Below are 7,944 nucleotides of genomic sequence, written 5' to 3' on the forward strand. Positions count from 1 at the left end.
GATATCGACATGTGTATATGCACTTTATTACTTGACACTGCTTAAACAAATATTATATTTTGTAAGAGTTATGATCTCCCCAGACACTTTTTTTCTTGTGTGTACTACATCTTTGCAACCGTAAAAGATAACGAGAACATTATTTTACCAAATCGCTCGTTATATCCTCAGGACGTTTTGATTAATTCTAACCGAAGCAGTATAGAGATTCCATATGAGAGTTATTTCCCCTTATGCATTTTGATATGCATGCGAAACTGGTAAACCATAAGTTATAGATACCTAGCGTCTTTTGATTTGAGGTTCATGTTCCCCAAAAAAATAAAAATAAAATAAGGTCAACGTTTTGGATTATTTTCACTTCTTTTCAAAATCCGTATAAAATATCGACAACATATATTTATAATACTAAAATAACGAGGTCCTATTTGTCAGCCGTCATCGGGTAAAAACAACAAATCACAGAATTCAATTTTATATATAGCTAATATAGGACAATGGTGTCGATTAAAAATTACACAACTTCCGACCCTTTTGTTTTCCACAAAGTAATATTGCCAACAATTAACACGTTCCGGGTCGAATCTGATACCGATACCAATAGTATTTTCACCTGCTACCTGTTACCTTATCTGTACGTTCCGCATCTGACAGGCGCACCACCAAACGGTGTGTTTAGGATTTTGCTATATACACGGGTCATAATTAACTGGGTTAACACAACTTAATTCAAGCATTGTCAAATTGTTCCCTATTGTAGTATTTTAATCAGTAAGACTTTCTAAGATAACATTGCGAATACTAAAAATCTGGACACAAAATAAGGCGTATAGGTACATTTTTTAACATGTTAGCGGGCATGATGTAAAACATCGAATCAAAGAATTCAACTTATAAATAGTAATATAGGACAATGCTGTTGATTAAAAATACTCCAATCCATGACCTTTCGTTTTCCAAATAATTAATGTATATGGCAAGCCGTTCTCGTCAAAACTATGTTTAAACCCCAGTGGCGGATGCAGGAATTTTCGAAAGGGGGGTGCTAGCCCAGGGCAAAGGGGGGTGCAAAACATATGTCCCGATTCAAATGCATTGATCGGCCAAAATAAAGGGGGGGTGCGCACCCCCGGAACCCCCCCTCTGGATCCGCCACTGTAAACCCTTTTTTCGAAGTGTGATTTAAAAAAATAAAAAAACACACACTGAGAATTCAAAATTACACACTGAGATTTAATAAAACACACTGAGATGAAATAAATTGAAAAACACACACTGAGAATTGTTAATTACACACTGAGATTTCAAAAATACATGCTGAGATTAATATGTAAATTACTAATGAATATTCATGAGATGAATAATTCAACAGATTAATATCTTGATCTCAAGAACTCTTGTCATTATAATGAAATGCTATTCCTTCAACCAACATTCGTAATAAATTTCAAGACTTAACATTGTCATATTCATAAGTTTGTTGCCTATAATTCAGATCATTACTACCAGTAATTAAACATGTGTCCCTTTTCAAAAGTCTTCCAACTGTTTCCCTGATTTCGCTAGTTAATCTTTTATATTTTTGTTACGTTTATATGCTATAATAGACACTTGAGTAAACATTTCACTGCATTTTTTTGCAGATTGTTCCAATGTTTTCTTATAATTTTTATAAAGTTTTTCACCATTTGGTTATATTTTGTAATAAGAGTAAGTGGGTATTTTTCTTGTTCTTGTATTTCTAAAGTTTTTTTATTAATAATTTGAAACTAAATCGAAAGAGTAACGAGTTCTGTCCCCTTGTTGTTTTAAGCTTGTAATAGATTCAGATTAAGTATGCTAATTAGATATGTGCGCATAAAAAGTGCGCACAAATCTCAGTGTGTAATTTTAAATTCTCAGTGTGTAATTTTAAATTCTCAATGTGTAATTTCAATTCTCAGTGTGTGTTTTCAGATTTATTCTCAGTGTGTAATTTTCAATTCTCAGTGTGTAATTTTCAATTCTCAGTGTGTAATTTTTAATTCTCAGTGTGCGTTTTTATACGACCGCAAATTTTGAAAAAATTTTCGTCGTATATTGCTATCACGTTGGCGTCTGCGTCGTCGTCGTCGTCCGTCGTCCGAATACTTTTAGTTTTCGCACTCTAACTTTAGTAAAAGTGAATGGAAATCTATGAAATTTTAACACAAGGTTTATGACCACAAAAGGAAGGTTGGTATTGATTTTGGGAGTTTCGGTCCCAACGTTTTAGGAATTAGGGGCCAAAAAGGGCCCAAATAAGCATTTTCTTGGTTTTCGCACTATAACTTTAGTTTAAGTTAATAGAAATCTATGAAATTTTGACACAAGGTTTATGACCACAAAAGAACGGTTGGGATTGATTTTGGGAGTTTTGGTCTCAACAGTTTAGGAATTAGGGGCCAAAAAAGGGCCCAAATAAGCATTATTCTTGGTTTTCGCACAATAACATTAGTTTAAGTAAATAGAAATCAATGAAATTTAAACACAATGTTAATGACTACAAAAGGAAGGTTGGTATTGATTTTGGGAGTTTAGGTCCCAACAGTTTAGGAATTAGGGGCCAAAAAGGGACCCAAATAAGCATTTTTCTTGGTTTTCGCACCATAACGTTAGTATAAGTAAATAGAAATCTATGAAATTTAAACACAAGGTTTATGACCATAAAAGAAAGGTTGGGTTTGATTTTGGGAGTTTTGGTCCCAACATAATAAGGGGCCCAAAGGGTCCAAAATTAAACTTTTGTTTGATTTCATCAAAATTGAATAATTGGGGTTCTTTGATATGCTGAATCTAACTGTCATGACTGTGTATGTAGATTCTTAACTTTTGGTCCCGTTTTCAAATTGGTCTACATTAAGGTCCAAAGGGTCCAAAATTAAACTTAGTTTGATTTTGACAAAAAATGAATCAGTTAGGTTCTTTGATATGCTGAATCAAAAAATGTACTTAGATTCTTGATTATTGGCCCAATTTTCAAGTTGGTCCAAATCGGGGTCCAAAATTAAACTTTGTTTGATTTCATCAAAAATTGAATAAATGGGGTTCTTTGATATACCAAATCTAACTGTGTATGTAAATTCTTCATTTTTGGTCCTGTTTTCAAATTGGTCTACACTAAAGTCCAAAGGGTCCAAAATTAAACTTAGTCTGATTTTAACAAAAATTGAAATCTTGAAGTTCTTTGATATGCTGAATCCAAAAATGTACTTAGATTTTTTATTATGGGCCCAGTTTTCAAGTTGGTCCAAATCAGGATCTAAAATTATTATATTAAGTATTGTGCAATAGCAAGTCTTTTCATTTGCACAGTATTGCGCAATGGCAAGAAATATCTAATTGCACAATATTGTGAAATATCAAATTTTTTTTTAATTAGAGTTATCTTTCTTTGTCCAGAATAGTAAGCAAGAAATATCTAATTGCAAAATATTGTGCAATAGCAAGATTTTTTTTTAATTGGAGTTATCTTTCTTTGTCCAGAATCAACTTAAATCTTTGTTATATACAATATACAATGTATATTCACTTTTTACTACCAACTGATAAATTAAAATAATCTTTACCATTCAGTGATAACAAGCAGTTTTTTTACATCTTAATATTTTATGATGTATTTAAATGAGTAGTTATTGTTGCAAACTCCATTAGAAATTTTAATTGAGATTAGTTTTGGAATAAGGGAAAGGGGGATGTGATTAAAAAAATTGGGTTCAATTTTTCTCATTTGAAATTTCATAAATAAAAAAGAAAATTTCTTCAAACATTTTTTTGAGAGGATTAATATTCAACAGCATAGTGAATTGCTCTAAGAGAAACAAAAATTTTAAGTTCATTAGAACACATTCATTCTGTGTCAGAAACCTATGCTGTGTCAACTATTTAATCACAATCCAAATTTAGAGCTGAATCCAACTTGAATGTTGTGTCCATACTTGCCCTAACCGTTCAGGGTTCAACCTCTGCGGTCGTATAAAGCTACGCCCTGCGGAGCATCTGGTTCATTTTTGTAATCTCAGTGCGTCTTTATGAAATCTCAGTGTGTAATTTTTAATTCTCAGTGTGTAATTTTCAATTCTCAGTGTGTAATTTTCAATTCTCAGTGTGTAATTTTCAATTCTCAGTGTGCGTTTTGAAGTTTTTAAATCTCAGTGTCCTTTGTTGTAAATTTTTCGAAAAATAGTTTAAACATAGTTTTGAGGAGAACGGCTTGCCATAAATGTATTAATATTTGATAAGTTCCAGGTTGACGGGTTCAAACAGAAAAATTTTTAAAACAGAGAAAACAGTGTATCTTATAATCGGCATGACTTTATCAGATGACAATACCAATACTAAAATAAGGCTTACGCATTGTTATATACTTTAATTCAGTCACGGATCCGCGATATCACGGGTGTGTTCTAGTATTTACTAAATTGTTAGTTGCGACATGTAGTAACACATGCATTTTGGTAGAAAGGGTACGTTGACATTTAATGGGAGTTTCTCCCCTTTTATAGTTATTATTACACGTATGATGATATAATTCATAAACCATATCTAATAAAAACCTAGGGTCTTTTGATTCGAGGTCCTTGGTTTATGACCTTGAAATTGAGGTTAAGGTCATAGGTAAATTTGACGTTCTTGATTTTGTCTTTGATTATTGATATTTATACATTATCAAGCCATATAAGACTTTGTGCATTAGATTACACAGCCATATGACTGTGAAAAAGCAAACCGGAAGTGCCCTTGTGTAAACCAGAAGTAGCTATTTTTTGTAACTCATTTGATGTAAAAGTATATTGAACAATATGCTTTTAAAATCAGTGTCAAATAAACTATGTAATAATATGGGAAGTGACATTTTTGAGACCGGAAGTAAGAAATAACATGCCTTATTTCAAACCAAATTATAAAGAAACCATATATATATTTGGAATCAACATACACTGAGCTATCATTTTACACAGGAAATCACATTTTAACCCGAATTTTTATACATTCGAATCAAAATATAACATAAGGGTTGGAAAGACCTTCAACTGTTCTCTGTTATTACTTACTTCTGGTTCTCTGAACAATTGGATTTTAACATTAATTGAATTGCAGAGATGGATTCACAGAAGTCATTTATTTTGGTCTGTTCCTTGCTGTTAATATCTGCACCAGTTGTCGGAGGTATGTGTTGCCACCTGTAATATGTAAATGATTTGTGAGTATCAAATGTAAAAAACATTTTTCAGATCGAGACATTTTATAAATTTAGTGCTTCCGAAGTGTATTTTTTTACTGGACTTCATCAAGAACGCCCAACAATAAAGATTTATAGATCGAGTTGTATACACACTGGAAGCGCTTATATACGTACAGGGAGAACCTTCATAGAATTACTAAAACAATCGACCACGGATATGAAGCGGCATCTACGGTAATTATTTTCGAAAATGAAATTAAACGTATTGAATTTCCGAGGGACTTTTCTCGATTTACTTTTATCAGGACACACCAAAAACGAAATTATTGAAGGTCGGTTGTTCAACCAATGACTGTACACCGATTTGTACAAAGAAGCGCCAAAACAGGGAAAGAGGAATACAGGCCCGTTATATGATGCTTAAGGCCTTAAATATGCACATATAATATTTCAAAATGTTTTAATAAAGAATATTACAGGGATGACAAAACTCATTTATTTATGCTTTTTCTGATGATTTTTGGCCATTCGAAATTTTAAAAATTAAAAGTTTTCAATAACTAGAATGCTTTTGTATGTACAGGAGGACCAATAAGCTAGGCATCTTGTATGGCTGTAGCTGGTGTTGGAGGTTTGGTAGTAGGAGCTGCAATCCTACCACTATTGGGATTCAATGGAATTGCAGCCGGGCTATGGGCTGGAAATTTGTTCGCAATCTTGCAATCGACTGGGGCTGCTGGTGTTTCATGGAGTTCTTTCGGTGGAATATCCGGATTTTGTGCAGCTTTGACGGCTCCATTCCCGTAAATCCTACTGCAAAGAAAGGCACTCATATTTATATAATGACTTTGCAAGAACTCGCAAAGTTTAGATGTTTTTGAAAAAAAAAAACATTTTTACCGTTTACCTTTTAGATGAAACAATACCAAGCTTACCATTTAGTTGTCTGTTGAAATATAATTATAATATAAATTGTATATCTCATGGTATCAAGGTAGACTTAGTACATGCTGACATTTAAAACGTGACACGTAATGGTTGTGGATATTGAATTGTAAACATTAATTCTTTGACGGTATACTATAATGACTTGTGATTCCGTTGTTGTCATGATGTTAGTCTGTGATAACTTTATTTTATTTTTCTACACTAACAAAGCAACTTTTTTTAATTTTGACATTTATTTTAGTTGATTGATGTTACTTTGTTACATGTATAATTTATTATCAAAGGGCCACAACTAGTTGTTGTTATTACTTGTATTGCGTTGTCTGTGAATGTTGGCACTTAAACTATTTGGCTATATAGAACCAAACATTACCATCGCCGTTCTTAAATTTTAGTTTAAACTATGCTTTATGAATCTGATTGCCACCAACATGACCGCCCCAATAACGTTAGTAACTGCTTATGTCTACCAAACAAATATAGGTAGCGAAATTATGACAGAATTAATAATGATCAAATTGTCGAGATCTCCCTTCTGCCTACTATGACCAGTTATAATGTTTTGTTACGAGGTTACGAAGTGTATTTACAGTTTTGGCTTTTATATTGAAAGTATACTAGTATCAGAAACAGTTATTATACAGACACGTTTAATAACAGAAATGACCATGAAGGTTATATTATAGAGCTTTCTTACAAATTGACGAAAGGTACGAACGAACGTAAAGGGAGCACGTATTTCATTTCTACAATAACAGTTAAAAGAGTCTTTGTTTTATCCAGTAAAACAGCATTCTTTTCTAAATCAAGTTTATTTAAAAAAATAATAATATCTCAAATAATACACGATTTTAATATAATCAAACAGAGAAAAATAGTGTCAAATACACTTGCGTCCGATACGTTACTTACGTAAACCACGAGTACACACATTTCCGCGGGAATTTGTTAAGCACGAGTTTCACGATATACATTTCAATGACATTATTGAAGTACGTTAGTCTAAATTTAACGACAAGATTCACTTTTATTTTTATTTGTTACAATACACTTTCAGCAAATTGTCAAAGTGGAATATCGAGATTTGCTAAAAAAAAATGATGCTACAATGTTTTTAAAAAGTAATGTTGAATAATTCTAGAAAAAAATGTCTTTGTATATCAAGACAATAAATCTACAATTTTGCACGATATATATTGTGGATTTTATAATGACGATTTAACAGTACAAATGTTTATCACGTCTATCACGCGAAGTTGTCACTTATCGTCCAGTGGCTAATATTTCATGAATGTTCAGGACTATAGACAAAACGCAGTTATACGCTAAAATAACCGTTCCATTGCTCCGGTGTATCATATATCAAATTAAGGGGGGGGGGGGCAATGCATATTACCAGTGGAGAGGCAATGATTCAAAAGTTATGAAATGAGCATTATCATATGGCATAGTATGAAGATCATCTTGTTTTCTTCATTTTCATTTTATTAATTTGAGCGTTGCAAATTTTGAATCTAGGAAGTATTTGTATTTCTGTTAGGGCAGAAGACAATGTATTTGCTTTGCCATTTTCTTAGGTAAAACAGTGCAACATTGTAATATTGAAGAGTTGGGGAGGAGTCGGTTTTTAGTTTTCTAGGGGGCATTTTGTTTTTGTCTGACTACTCTATATTTAGAATATTTTGTAGTGTTATCTCCTCCGACATGCTGGTATCAATAATCATATTATAACCTATCGTACGTCCCGAAATCTTAAATATATCTCAAGAAAAATCCAATTTAATAAGTGTCGT

General features: G+C 32.4%; 1 long non-coding RNA gene across 1 annotated transcript; it reads left to right on the top strand.

The window, feature by feature from the left end:
* Positions 1-5,115: 5,115 nt before the first annotated feature.
* On the top strand, positions 5,116-6,196 carry LOC143052834 (uncharacterized). Its single transcript, XR_012971265.1, has 2 exons — positions 5,116-5,187; positions 5,787-6,196. It is a non-coding gene; the product is annotated as an uncharacterized LOC143052834 (long non-coding RNA).
* Positions 6,197-7,944: the final 1,748 nt, after the last annotated feature.

This window comes from Mytilus galloprovincialis, chromosome 11 (genome assembly GCF_965363235.1).
Source record: "Mytilus galloprovincialis chromosome 11, xbMytGall1.hap1.1, whole genome shotgun sequence".
Taxonomy (NCBI): domain Eukaryota; kingdom Metazoa; phylum Mollusca; class Bivalvia; order Mytilida; family Mytilidae; genus Mytilus; species Mytilus galloprovincialis.